General features: G+C 40.1%; 1 protein-coding gene and 2 pseudogenes across 3 annotated transcripts in view; 2 read left to right on the top strand and 1 right to left on the bottom strand.

Moving 5' to 3' along the window:
• The window catches only part of CSDE1 (cold shock domain containing E1), a 43,383-nt gene extending 39,809 nt beyond the window's left edge, over positions 1–3,574 (bottom strand). For all 3 annotated transcript variants that reach the window (XM_014588248.2, XM_014588247.2, XM_014588250.2), the window contains exon 1: positions 3,118–3,574. The gene's annotated coding sequence lies outside the window, so the exon portion shown is untranslated. The remainder of the gene's footprint in view (positions 1–3,117) is intronic.
• A 1,213-nt stretch (positions 3,575–4,787) lies between these two features.
• On the top strand, positions 4,788–5,948 carry LOC102497934 (protein PBDC1-like; annotated as a pseudogene).
• Positions 5,949–7,961: 2,013 nt separating this feature from the next.
• On the top strand, positions 7,962–9,124 carry LOC102498333 (protein PBDC1-like; annotated as a pseudogene).
• The last annotated feature ends 391 nt before the right edge of the window (positions 9,125–9,515 follow it).

Consider the following 9,515-nt stretch of genomic DNA (forward strand, 5'->3'; position numbering starts at 1 on the left):
TGGAATCCCTGCTGTCTGTTTCCTCCACCTATACCCTAGCTTTTCTCTTCCTTACATTCTAGCCAGTGCTTTAAACATGTCTTCCCATTGTTGGTCTATCCTTCAAAAGCAGTACCATTTGGGCAACCCTGTGATATGGAGCTGGATCTCACATGGTTGGACACAATTCTCATCCCTGTCCTAGCAGCTTGAAAAACACCAGGTATGTGTACTCCAATCCTTGACAAGATAAAGAAATGAAGAAGGGATGGACTGTAGCGTAAACACATTCCACTGTGGGGTACTTCCTTCCTCTCCCTCTGTATCTCTCAAGTAACTGAATAAACCCTTTGGCAAAAGAAAAACCACCATCAAGAAACAAAAACTGGAAACCAGCAGTTAGCGTAATGGCTATGTCGCTGGACTCCCACGCAGTGGACCGAGGTTCGCGTCCCGGACCCGGTGGCTTAGAACTCACGCCGGGCGCGTGTGCGTGCGTGCCCAAGATCCCGAGAGGAAAATGGAGGAGAAGGGATTGCGGCGTGACCATCCCCCCTGGGGGGTGATTTCTCGCTTTCTGTCTCTCTGTCTGTCTGGCGAGCGCACGGGCCCTGTAGCGAAAACCTCTCCCCCCAACCCCTCAAAAGACATCGTTTAAAGATACACTTCCAAATATTTCTTTAAAAATTTTTAAAATCAGGGCCAGCAGATGGTGTAGTGGTTTAGGCTCGGACTCCCACATGGCTGACTGTGGTTCGATTTCCAGACCTCACAGCTTGCTCTCTAGTTTCATTGTCTCCCCTATCACCTGGTCTCTCTCTGATGAGTGTGTATGTCCTATAGCAAATTAAAAATATATAATAATAATGGGGCTGACAAGTGGCATGGTGGTTAAAGGTGCTGGACTCCCACATGGCTGACCGTGGTTTAAGTCCTGGACCTGGTGGCTTGTTTTCTCACTTTCCCTCTCTCTCTTGCCCTGTCTCTCTCTGATCAAACTGGGAAATAAGAATAAATAAAGTTAAATAATTCTTAAAAAAAAAAATAATCAAACTTTAAAATCTGAGGCAATACTTCTAAAAAACAGAATCAATCAAGTTCTTGCATATAAACTTCCAATGATTCTACAGAATAAAGCCAGAAACTGACTCTAGTAAGTCTTTTTCCAGTCATTCTACTCAACTCACAAAATTGTACTGTCTACTCAGTTACTAATGGATCAATTTATTTATTTTTTTTCCCCCAGCGGTTTTATTTTTGCTATAGTGCATGTGCGCTTGCCAGAAAGACACAGAGAGACAGAGAGAGATATAAAGTTAGAAATCACCCCCCGGGGGGATGGCCATACCGCAATCCCTTCTCCTCCATTCTCCTCTTGAGATCTTGGGCACGCGCACATATGTGCCAGGTGTGAGTTTAAGCCACTGGGTTTGGGACTTGAACCACGGTTGACTACATGGGAATCCCACGACACAGACATTACGCTAACTGCTGGTCCCCAATGGATCACTTTATATACCATGTACTTTCAAATCTCCCTGAGTCTGTTAATACTGTCCTCAGAAGGCTCATCTCCTTAAGAAAGTACTACTACCTTCAAATGTCTTTTCTCTGTAGGCTTTCTTTACCCTCCTCTTTTCCTTCCAGGGAACTGCTCCTTTAGTTAAATTCTTAGCATTTATGAATACTTCTCTTTTAGCTAAATTAAACTCTCAAATTTTATAATAAACTGTTTGAAATACCAAGTTCATTTATATCTTAATCACTTATTACTGAATGAATGCCTAACTTTAATGACTAACAACATAGTAAACCTGTCTTCCAAGCAAACACGCAGAGTACCAGCTAGTGGGAAGTACACTGGCAATGCATATAAAGCAAGGCTCTTCCTTCAAGAAGGTAACCTTTTTTTTTTTGAGAGGTTTTTGCTATAGGGCGCGTGTGCTTGCCAGAAAGACAGAGAGAGACAGAGAGACAGAAAGTGAGAAATCATCCCCCAGGGGGGATGGCCACACCACAATCCCTTCTCCTTCCTTCTCCTCTTAGGATCCTGGACATGCAAGCACATGCACCTGGCTTGAGTTTTTAGGCCACTGGTTCCTGGACTCAAACTGCGGTCGACTACATGGGAGTCCAGCGACACAGCCATTATGCTAACTGCTGGTCCCAAGAAGGTAACTATTTGAAGAGGGGATGAAAACAGGGATCTCAGTATCAAATATCAGCTAGGTTTCAAAAACCCCTGTACAAAGACTACAACTGGCATCACACCTGATACTTTAAAACTGCAATGGGCATCCATATCGGAAATGCTGAAATTCCCTTATAGTACAGATAGAGCTTCTCTAATAGATCAATAAATCGAAAGAGATCAGCATGTATTAATATAATCTTGTGCAAAAAAACTCAAGTTTTGGTCATAAATACTGTCCTCACCAATTAAGAGACAATAAATTAATCTATTAATATGTTTTTACCAGTTAAAAATATAAAATGTAGGGACCAACACATGGCATAATGGTTACACTGCTAGACTCCCATGTAGTTGACTGCAGTTTCAGTCCTGGATCTAGCAGCTTAAAACTCATGCCAGGCACATACGTGTGCACACCCAAGACCCCAAGAGGAGAAGGGATAGCAACGTGGCCATCCCCTCAGGGAGAAATTTTTCACTTTCTATCTCTTAGGCGAGCACATGCACCCTATAGCAAAAATCTCTCACAAACAAACAAACCAAAAGGGTAAAATTTGAAATTGTTTTTTGGGACCAGCCTGTGGGATGATGGTTAAGGTGGAGATCCCACATGGCTGATTGTGTGGTTCCAATATAAAACCTGGTGGCTTGATAAACATATTAGGTCTGTGGGCATGCATGTGCACCCAAAATCCCGAAGGGAAGAAAATATGAAGAAGGGTCTATAACATGACCACTTCCCATGGTGGGGGGGAGGCTGTTCGTTCTCTCTCTCTCTCATGGGTGCATGAGCCCTTGGGCAAATATTGGCCGGGGGGTGGTGGTGGGGGGCTTTCTAAATAACTTGTGAAGAGAATAGATTAAGATTTTATATCTGACCAAATAATAAGAGTTGAGAAATGACAGAAATGATTCTTAATGATAATAGCCAACTACAAACCTACCTCGCAGTGATAATCAAAATATTGCACTTTCAGTAGTATTTGCTGATTCTTCTCTTTCAGCACACGTTTCAAAGGATGAAAGTTGCTAGTATTAAAAAAAAAAAAAAAAAAAAAAGAGCGAAAAAAAATAAAAAAAAAAAAAAAAAAGAGCGAGAGAAAATGATCTACCAAGCTAATAAAGAATACAACTGCTGCTGCACCGGGGAATCTCACAGTACAGCACTGAAGAAAACAAAGACTACTAGCAGCGTTGGGAAGTGCTCTTTCAAAGCTGTTGAGTAGGCACAAACTTCTTGTTTCAGATCAAGTGTTGTGTCTTCAACTTAAGTGTACTCTTCTTTGGTCTTGTTGGTTGTTACGAGGTTTGTTCCTTGCCTGATCTGAACTTGAAGCAGCAGTTTCAGGTGGTAAAGTCTGTTCTGTTACACTTCATACTAGAGATAAAGAATGAAAACATTGTTACATAAAAGAACCAGAGATAGTAGTGAGAAAGGGGACAAACTCTTTTCTTAGAGTTGTTGTTCAAGCAAGCTAACCCAAGAAATATAAAAGCACACTCAGGCAATCTCTCAAGTACTAATAACTACCTCCTTTGGTATCACGTACCTTAGACCTCAAATTTTCCAGTCCTTATTGACTTCACACCCTTAAATAAGTTCAAAGATACAAAGCATAACATTTTAAGTGGTATAAGCAAGGAAATGTGTTAGGTTTGCAGGGAGTGTGGGGGAGGAAGAAGCTCCCGTCATCAGAGTTTACGATCTTACTAAGACAAAAGTTACAGATAAAGTAAACCAAAATATAGAACAAAAATCCAAACATTAATTTGCTCAACTAATATCCTGGTACCTACTATGTCACATACTATTGGGTTGTCAGAAAAGTCACAATTTTTGTGTAGAAAAACATGTCATGACTTTTCCAAGGACCCAATATAATAGTAATACTCCTTATTGTTAACTACTACATGTGCATCAAAATATGGTGAACAGAGAAAATGTATTTTAAAGTAAGGTAGAAATTGAACTGAACCAGAAAAATTGGCATTTTAGGATAAACAGCTGAGTATTTTAGGCATGAGGTATCACATAAGCCAAGTCAGAATATGCCACAAAATTTTACGTGCCCTGAGAACAGGGACCACATATCATATGACTTTCTAAGCCTGGCATCAAATGAACTTTTCTGCATGAATGACTGTGGCAACAAGTGTGGCTTATTAGTCTAGAGAAAATTAATAGGCTAGACAGGCTAGAACAGAAGGCTGGTTAAAGTGAAATGGAATATGTGAGGTGACAGGTGTATAGGAGCCAGATTATGAATCATTTCAACTTGATATAATAGGAAAGAAAGCCTTAGTTTTTTATTAAAGTGGCATAGTCTTGAAATCCTTTGGGAAATTACTTAAGTGAAGGAAACAAATCTCATTTGAGCTGTTGCAGTAAGTAGATGAGAAATGTGTAGAGGAGAGAAATGAAACATATATACACATGTGTACAGGAGAAACATATGCATATTAGTCTATTTATTGTAATATTATTTTAAATTTGCTAAAGAGTACATGTGCTCACCCGAAAGAGAGGGAAAATAAGAAAGCTGCCAGGTCTGGGACTTTAATAGCGGTCAGTGGGAGTCCAGCACCTTAACCACCATGCTACCTGCTGGCCCTATTAAACATATTTCTAAATAAAAACTGCAGCGTTCCACCTGGTATTAGCTCTAAAATAAGATGAACACACCAAGATGGATATTTGACAAACATCAAAATGAAGAATCCTCCCCCATGGCATAGTGGTTAATGGAGTCAGATCCCACATGCTGACCACATGGAGGCTTTAAAAACAACCCAACAGGTGGGCTGCAACATGGAGGCTACTAGTGGAACTGATGAGCAGGTTTCCGGGGAGCTGGTGTCACATGTTCTTTCGCTGCCAACAGAATCATATGGCAACGATATGAGTGGGTCAGACCATAAGATCCAAAGAATTTAGACAAAGGAGAGACCTCTAAGGACTGAGGCTGTAGAAGACTTCTGAGGAAGTGAAGCTTGAACTGGATTCCCAAAGTGTAGGTGGACAAAGGACATGGATTGGAAGCCCGGCATTGAGATGGCTTGGGCCATGAGAGCAATGCAGCATGGTGAATCAAGCTGATTTCATCAGTTGACCCACAGTTCCTGAAACTCATCGAAGTGGATGAGTTTTGGGAAATTTCTGAGAAACGCAGGATAGATGTACTGGACCCAGAAGAACTCAAATAGGCATCAGCTAAAGAGAAGTGAAAGCTATTCTGCATGAAGTTTGATGGGATTGTAGAAGACTTCAACTATGGTACTTTGTTACGACTAGATTGTTCTCAGGCTTACACTGAGGAAAACACCATCTTTGCCCCCCAGGATTCAGTTTTTGCCACTGAAATTGCTCAAAATCGGGAAGGCTATAATAAAGCAGTTTATAACAGTGTTCAGGATAGAGAGAGAGAGAGAGAGAGAAAGAAGCCAACAATGGCGGAGAGAAAGGAGCTGACAGTAGAGAAGAAAAAGCCAAGAATGGAGAAGAGAAAGAAGTTGACAGTAGAGAAGAAGAAAACTGACAAAGGAGGAGAAAAAGAGAAAGGAGCCAATAAACAAATAAATAAAAATGGTGAAACAGCTATGTAAGGCAGATCGGGAAAAGCGCTCTAGAGCTGTGACTAAACTGAGTCTGAAGATAGCATGATACCACTTGCACAAATCCCTTTGGTTACATGTATGTCCGTGTGCAATTGAAGGACACTTGGAAGGACATCTTTACAGCCCAATAATGAGAGTTATCTGATCATTCCCATGTATGAACTCAATGGAGTGGAGGTGCTTTTTCTTTCCCTTTCTCTCTGTCAAATGAACAAATTAAAAAAAAAATTAATCTGAGAAATCTAAAAAATGAAGAGAGAACAAGAATCAAACATATTTTATAATAACCCTATTTTCTGCTCCTGGCACTGATTTCAGGTATTCCGCCAGTATTCCTCATCACCAGCTGATCAGAGCAAAGTTATAAAAAATAACCTAACGACCAACATAAATATAGGCAGGTATATAAATAATATATCTAGATGTGCAGATATACTGACATTAGTGTAAGATACAGATTGAAACAAGTATGAGAAACTGAAGCAATGTTTATACTGTTGATTAAATGATTAAAAACAAAATACTAAAAAAACAAACAAACAAAAAAAAACCAGTAGGGGCCAGCAGGCAGCATGATAATTAAAGCACTCACCCAGATCTGGTGGCCTGAAAATCATGCAAGACATGTGTACATGCATGTCCAAAATCCCAGGAGGAGAATGGAAAAGGGACTGTGATGTGGCTGTCCTCATCGAGAGATTTCTCATTTTCTCTCTCTGTCTCTCCAGGGAGTGCATGTGCCCTACAGCAAAAACCTAAAAATAATAAAATGGCTAAAAGCTGAGAGGTCAGAGGGGGGAAATAGCTAAGACTAGGAGAGTTCAATCTCGATTACTGATATTTACTAGTAAATACCACAGGGAAGTTGCTTAATCATTTTAGGTGTGCTTCCTTGTAGGCAAAATGAAAACTCAGTAATAATAATGGCCGATCTATAGCTACTTTCACATGACTTTGTTCCTTAAAGTGTCAAATGTTTACACATCTGATCTTTTAACTTTATTTAAATCATTCACCTATTATCGGGTCGTCTGAAAAGTCATGATGCATTTTTGCATAGAAAAACATGTCATATTTCCAATGACCCAATATCACCCTGACTAGATGAAAAGGTCCTCAAAGTACTCGGAACACTTTAAAAACGTCCTATGATCGGTAAGTAATGTAATCAGCTTGAGGTAGGAGCCACTTTATTTTGATTTGTCCCTCATCACCTCTATACTCAATGTTGCAAGTCTTACTACTTTTCCCTTCACCATCTTTTGTATTAATTTCTTGTCCTAAGACATATTTTAGTCCAGAAGTCTAATACATCCATCAACTTCCAGTGACTACTCTTGCCATTTTCTGTCACAAAATACTAGCAAACAGAAAAAAAAATCCCATTTTCATCTCATCTAAAATCTTCAGTGATTTTCCAGCACTCTAGATCTAGGTTCTTAATCCTGACTATTCATCCAACACAACCATCTAAGCATCTTTAAATAAATAAGTAAAGCAAGCAAGCATGTAAGCAAGCAAACCTGGTTCTTACATAGACTCTATAATTAACTAGATTAGGTTAGATCCTAGGCATTGGCTTATTTTCTACACCCCTCCCCTTGGTTTCTGACTTTCAGCCAGGGATACAGACCACTATTCAAAGTACCTCTATTTACCCTTCAATCTTTACTTCCTTTTTCTTCTCTTTCTTTCTTTCTTTTTTTTTTTTTTTAAAAGTTTGTTTTTGCCATAGGACAAGAGCACTCAATGGAGAGACAGAAACAGACAGAAAGTAAGAAGGGGGGGGGTGTTTGGGAGGGCGATGGTAATGCTGCAATCCCTTCTCTTCCATTCCCTTCTTGAGATTTTGAGCAGGTAGGCACGTGCCCAGCGTGATTTTCAAGCTGCTAGGTCTGGGAATTGAACCGTGGTTGGCCATGTGGGAGTCCAGTACTTTAACCCCCACTCCACTTGTTTGGCCCCCATCTTTACTTTCTATTGCATGCTACACATGTGTACAGGAGAAACATATGCATATTAGTCTATTTATTGTAATATTATTTTAAATTTGCTAAAGAGTACATGTGCTCACCCGAAAGAGAGGGAAAATAAGAAAGCTGCCAGGTCTGGGACTTTAATAGCGGTCAGTGGGAGTCCAGCACCTTAACCACCATGCTACCTGCTGGCCCTATTAAACATATTTCTAAATAAAAACTGCAGCGTTCCACCTGGTATTAGCTCTAAAATAAGATGAACACACCAAGATGGATATTTGACAAACATCAAAATGAAGAATCCTCCCCCATGGCATAGTGGTTAATGGAGTCAGATCCCACATGCTGACCACATGGAGGCTTTAAAAACAACCCAACAGGTGGGCTGCAACATGGAGGCTACTAGTGGAACTGATGAGCAGGTTTCCGGGGAGCTGGTGTCACATGTTCTTTCGCTGCCAACAGAATCATATGGCAACGATATGAGTGGGTCAGACCATAAGATCCAAAGAATTTAGACAAAGGAGAGACCTCTAAGGACTGAGGCTGTAGAAGACTTCTGAGGAAGTGAAGCTTGAACTGGATTCCCAAAGTGTAGGTGGACAAAGGACATGGATTGGAAGCCCGGCATTGAGATGGCTTGGGCCATGAGAGCAATGCAGCATGGTGAATCAAGCTGATTTCATCAGTTGACCCACAGTTCCTGAAACTCATCGAAGTGGATGAGTTTTGGGAAATTTCTGAGAAACGCAGGATAGATGTACTGGACCCAGAAGAACTCAAATAGGCATCAGCTAAAGAGAAGTGAAAGCTATTCTGCATGAAGTTTGATGGGATTGTAGAAGACTTCAACTATGGTACTTTGTTACGACTAGATTGTTCTCAGGCTTACACTGAGGAAAACACCATCTTTGCCCCCCAGGATTCAGTTTTTGCCACTGAAATTGCTCAAAATCGGGAAGGCTATAATAAAGCAGTTTATAACAGTGTTCAGGATAGAGAGAGAGAGAGAGAGAGAGAAAGAAGCCAACAATGGCGGAGAGAAAGGAGCTGACAGTAGAGAAGAAAAAGCCAAGAATGGAGAAGAGAAAGAAGTTGACAGTAGAGAAGAAGAAAACTGACAAAGGAGGAGAAAAAGAGAAAGGAGCCAATAAACAAATAAATAAAAATGGTGAAACAGCTATGTAAGGCAGATCGGGAAAAGCGCTCTAGAGCTGTGACTAAACTGAGTCTGAAGATAGCATGATACCACTTGCACAAATCCCTTTGGTTACATGTATGTCCGTGTGCAATTGAAGGACACTTGGAAGGACATCTTTACAGCCCAATAATGAGAGTTATCTGATCATTCCCATGTATGAACTCAATGGAGTGGAGGTGCTTTTTCTTTCCCTTTCTCTCTGTCAAATGAACAAATTAAAAAAAAAATTAATCTGAGAAATCTAAAAAATGAAGAGAGAACAAGAATCAAACATATTTTATAATAACCCTATTTTCTGCTCCTGGCACTGATTTCAGGTATTCCGCCAGTATTCCTCATCACCAGCTGATCAGAGCAAAGTTATAAAAAATAACCTAACGACCAACATAAATATAGGCAGGTATATAAATAATATATCTAGATGTGCAGATATACTGACATTAGTGTAAGATACAGATTGAAACAAGTATGAGAAACTGAAGCAATGTTTATACTGTTGATTAAATGATTAAAAACAAAATACTAAAAAAACAAACAAACAAAAAAAAAC

The sequence above is a fragment of the Tupaia chinensis genome, unplaced genomic scaffold, assembly GCF_000334495.1.
Source record: "Tupaia chinensis unplaced genomic scaffold, TupChi_1.0 Scaffold000270_2, whole genome shotgun sequence".
In the NCBI taxonomy this organism is placed as follows: domain Eukaryota; kingdom Metazoa; phylum Chordata; class Mammalia; order Scandentia; family Tupaiidae; genus Tupaia; species Tupaia belangeri.